Source organism: Rutidosis leptorrhynchoides, chromosome 11 (genome assembly GCF_046630445.1).
Source record: "Rutidosis leptorrhynchoides isolate AG116_Rl617_1_P2 chromosome 11, CSIRO_AGI_Rlap_v1, whole genome shotgun sequence".
Classification (NCBI taxonomy): Eukaryota; Viridiplantae; Streptophyta; class Magnoliopsida; order Asterales; family Asteraceae; genus Rutidosis; species Rutidosis leptorrhynchoides.
In genome coordinates, this window is record NC_092343.1 from 68,390,708 (window position 1) to 68,396,105 (window position 5,398).

Here is a 5,398-nt window from a genome sequence, read left to right on the forward strand (position 1 = left end):
CGTTGGACCTCCAGTGAAACTATTGCATACCACAGTGACCCCCCAAGTCAAAAAAATTCTTTTGGACTCCGGTTGTTATTTTGAACATACCACAGGGACCCCCGTGCAATTTTGTCTTGAAAAAAAGTGTCTTATATTACCTTTTTGAGCAATTTACCCTTTAATAAATGAGTTTTGCTTAAAACGTCACATTTTGAATAATTAATTTGTAGAGTATATGCTAGATAGATTTTTGGCTAGCTCCTTATTAGGCCTTAATAATATCTCATTTCAAAAAAAGAGTATTCTAGATAGACATTTATGTATATCTTCCTCTCATTATGAAAGTCAAACTTTAATATTTTAGAAAAACATAATCGTACTCATTGTTACACACTGTATTATGTACAACTACATTTGTCAAACTAGAAAGTGGTCCGGGGTGCGCGATGCTGAGCGTTGCCCAGTTTTTTTTATTCGACTGTGATAACATTATATGTACATACATATATACTTTCAGAGTGGTTGCTTCTACTACTACTGTTGGTGTTACAAAAGAGTGTTCGTGTTTTAATTCCAACAATATCACATAGCAAAATATAGTATCGGGTTGTTATCATGGTACACAACGTAAAGATCAAACAAAAGGGTGTAGGGGCTTGTTTCACCGGTTGTTACTCCTTTTCTTTCTTGCGCTTTATGACATCTCTTCTGCAAACATAACTTCATTTAACATTAAAAAAATCTGAACAGCATGTGAACTGCAAAATCTAAAACCGATAGAAATAAACAAATGATTATTACAGTGTTGATACGGCTTACAATAGCACGACTTTTACTGATATTCGGTGACTCAGTAGCAGTCTCGAGAGCGGTCGTTTAGCAAAATGGTTTTTGTTTTAACCTGAACAACATTCGGTATATTTTGTTAGTATGTGATGTACTTTCTCACAAAGTAATACGGAGTACATATATTGATAGGTGGAACCTGATGTTTTAGAGTTCCAAACTCACGATGTTCGTTCAATTAACATATATCATCAAACATTCTTCTCTTAGAGTAAAAAAACACTAAATTACACTAATTACACTATAGCGATAACACAACATAGTGCCTACCGACGGGACCCAAGATGGACTAATAAGGTTACTTACATTGTGCTTGCAGTTGCAACCAAGAAAACAAACAATATCATCATCATCAGGGACTATCATCACACTGGAATTCGAAAATAAGAAATGTATATCCAAATAATGCGTGACTTCTATCCTTATAAAAAGTATCGATTATGACCCATTACCTAGGACATCCATCTACCCGTTTTGCCACATTTAAAGAGTATAACAACTGATTGCCTTTGTTTTTAAGTACTCTAACAATAATGTCTTAATTGTCCAATTCGGTAATAAAATTCTACATCTTTTTGAAAATTGGCTTGGGGTTCAGAACCAAAAATATGTGGCCAAATAATACCTTTTCCATATAAGCATATTTTTATGTGCTATTGACAAAACATATATTTATTAATGATGCATCAGGCATCATCATATGCTCCAAAAATTCTCCACAAAAAAAAAAAAAAAAAAAAAAAAAAAAAAAAAAAAAAAAAATTTAATAAATTGCTGATACCTAATGAAGATATAGGAGTTATCTTTGCAAAAATAATGTTATTAAATACAACAGTATTATCTACTAAATTTCATTATAAAAGATGTTATTTACTTTAGAACTCTATACTAACATTTATTAGGAGACAATAAACATAGTATTTGGTAATAGTGTCATCAATTATTATGCATTCTCAGGTTACATGATCAACCTCCTACTCTTATTGTACTATTATTACTCTTCAAATATTTATCATTTTTATGAAACAGAAGTTGGTCCATAACCTTTTTCAATCAACAGTTCATGATCAGTTTGTAAAGTTCTTTAGGCATATGTTTAGATTGCAGCTTATAGATACATTTACAAATACATATATTTATATATTATATATACATATAAATATATAAAACCGAAAAAATAACATATGTTTGCAATCATTCAGTTATATCAAATGTGAGTAAATCAATTCAGTTTATATGTGAAGAGCACTATATATATTTGTATATGTACATATGTGGTCCAATTATGGCATCTGAAATAATAATTTAAATAAGAAGGTACAAGATAAAGCATTATAAAAACAAATGAAAGTAACAAAATTGAAAGTACGTACCCTTGGAATGTTATTCATTCGACTGGTTCTCTGATGCTCTACATTCCAGTTTTTATGATACAGTTTGTGTATTATGGCTCTCAGGTTTGATCTTCCTGTGGAAGAGTTTGACAATGATAATAAGTGTTAATTAAATTGGTAACCAAATAATCGATATGTGCAATAGATTGACGGTACACACATTTATGTGAAAATAGCAGAAATAAAAGACCAGGAAATCCTTGATTTATATTGATGATTCAAACACGCTAAAAATGTATATTATTCAATAATAATCAAAATTTGTAGGTGCACTTTCAAGGTTAACAAATTAATAGTAAAACAAACCTCTAACAACAATTAAGAAAATAAATTATAAAACAGAAATGATAGATTTGAACTTCAGGCAAGACAAATACTAAATAACAGTACTAATACAAAGAAAACAGATATCCACTCTGAAATTACGACTACAAATACCATGAATGCAATACATTTGCAAATGGTTCAACAAAATCTTAAATCACCAAACTTAATACATAAAAACTGTTGTTCAAAAATAGATACTTTGAACACACCTCAAATCCCCAAACTTTAAAACACCTCAAATCAACTTATTTTCCAAAAATCGCAAGTGTTTCACCCAAATATCAAAACACTAAAATAATATTCAAGAACCATCATTTAAAACACACAAAATTAAGCATCATATGAGTTACAAAATAAATCAAACCTGAAGATATAATAGCAGAAGTTCCATAAATCAAAATTGTACGGAGTATGACTGAACTTAACTGTGGTTATAAAAAATCTTAAAACCCCCAGTGTTCCATTACAGAACAACCGTAACATAAATCGAGCAATTTAAGAAGTAAACGGCCATTGAAAACCCTAACGGGAAAACCCCTAAATTGTCGGTGACGAAAGGAAAATAAATAAAAAATTACCATGGATGAAGATGATGGCGATGACAAAGAAGAAGAGACATTGATTTCACTGAACGAATTAAGAAATCAACGGAGGAAGCGATAACGATTGAGGAAGGGGTGTGTTTTTTTTTTTTTTTTTTTTTTTTTTTTTGTGTAGCTTGAAACATATACGGAGAAAGGAGAAAAAGGAAAAAGAGGTAAGGAAGAAACAGTAAATCCAGACCTAAATCCATGCCTACTTAGCCAATCAGAACCCACCAACTCCTCTCAAACGACATCAAAAAGGCAAGAAACGACAAACCCCTTTTGAGCTGATATAGTTATTAGAAATTAATCATCACCAAGGTGGTCTAATGACTTTCTTTTCTTATATTCTTAATTAAATTTAAGTTAATATCACTAATTGTAGATTTTGAGGCTTGTCTAGAAAATAGTTCGTTAAAAAAAGTTACTGTTAATTTACATACATTTAAGTAAAATAAACTTGTTGAAATACCTTTTTCATTTCCTATACGTGCTCAGTTATTATATGAAAATCACGTTAGGAGAGCACCAAACAAGAAATTAAATTTTTTTGTAACAGTTTTGGGTCTTTCTTCCAATAAAAATATCATGTTTTATAGAATTCGTTATACTGGCAAAAAAAAATAGCACCAAACACATTTATTTATGTAGTACTCCGTATATGAATACTTGAATAGGCAAACCATTTCATTTAAGAACTTTAATAGAATAAATAATAGGCCGAATACCCTCATTACATTTTTAGCACCACAACTAACTATAAAACTCTCGCATATAAAAATTAGTAAGCTCTGACGGCCCAACTTAAGATTCTGAATGAGATTAAGGCTAGTGGATTTAAGTATAACGATCTATACAATTTATTGGGCCCATCATACATTTTACTTATATTATACATGGGAAATTCGCCCAAACACACTTTTTTTTGAAGTTTTCAAACAATATACACTTTTTTCAAAAAAATTGGCAAAATACACCATTCGTTAGACCAACAATTTGGTCGACCACAGCTTTAAGGTGGTCGACTACAGCTTTTTGCCTAAAGTCGACCAAGCATCAAGTGTAAGTTGGTCGACCACTTCAATATGATGGTCGACTACATAGTAGACCAAGCATCAAGTGAAGCTTGGTCGACCACTTCAATCAAATGGTCGACCCATTTAAGTTGGTTTCATCTTCAGATGCTACACCAGGAAGCATTTTAGGAGGTGATAAATTGATTAATTTATCATTCATAATTTAATATTAATAACATATATTTTAAAACATATTATATGTAGTGTAACAACCCAAACCAAACCACGACAATTCCCGTTAAATTTCACAACATAAAAAAAAATTTTCTGGTGCAGTTCATCTGCGCGGCGCGCCAGGTGGGTGCGCGGCGCGCCAAACCACCTGGACAGCCCGCTGTCCCCGGAAGTCAATTTAACGAAAATGTTTGACTAGTTCCCGACACATTTAGCCAAAACGCTTTTAACCTTACATTAATATATGTAAAACTAGCACATAACTAAGGTTTGAGCGAGTTTTACAAAGTGGGGCCCACACGTGCCCAAATTACCCTTTAAGTGTCAAAATACAAATTTTAGACCATAAGACTCTTAATACAAAACAAAGCCGAGCATGGCGATTGGGGATACACTACCCAATCCTAATAAATCCAAAAGCAAGCCTTCTACGCAAACTATGCAAGTCCTCTAATCCTCGCGCTTACCCGAGCCACCATCCGCATGCAATCTATAAAAAGAGTCAACAACGAGAGGGTAAGCTAACGCTTAGTGAATGATAATATACTACATACATATATATGCATAAAATGGACACGCCACATAAATAAACAAATACCGCATACCGGAGCGTCCAAGCCTAAGGCAAGCTAATCTAAGTATACCATACGATCACTAAGCAACAAGCTAATAATACCATCAATAAGGTAAGTTCACCAACGTCAATGTGAACAACGCCAATAACTACCCCCGGAGGGTTAACTACATCACGACAACACAACCTTAATCACGAATTAGCAATTCGACAATCATGCAACATATCGTGCATATACCAATAACCGCAAGTCCACAATAGCTAGCAATACCAATAGCATATAGTTCATAATTAAATATGCCAATACATAATTCATACAACCATGGTTAACCAATTCGAACAAGGGAAACGGTACATACAAGACCGTTGGAGTTCATAACATCCGTTAGTGCTACTTAATCAACGCGTAGTCACTAATCCCCCGGGTGATGTCTTAAACAA

General features: G+C 32.8%; 1 long non-coding RNA gene across 1 annotated transcript; it reads right to left on the minus strand.

The window, feature by feature from the left end:
• Nucleotides 1-508: 508 nt before the first annotated feature.
• Nucleotides 509-3,248, minus strand: LOC139877347 (uncharacterized). The gene is made up of 3 exons (XR_011768546.1): nt 3,128-3,248; nt 2,202-2,296; nt 509-883 (listed from the first exon to the last, which is right to left on the minus strand). It is a non-coding gene; the product is annotated as an uncharacterized lncRNA (long non-coding RNA).
• Between the last annotated feature and the right edge of the window lie 2,150 nt (nt 3,249-5,398).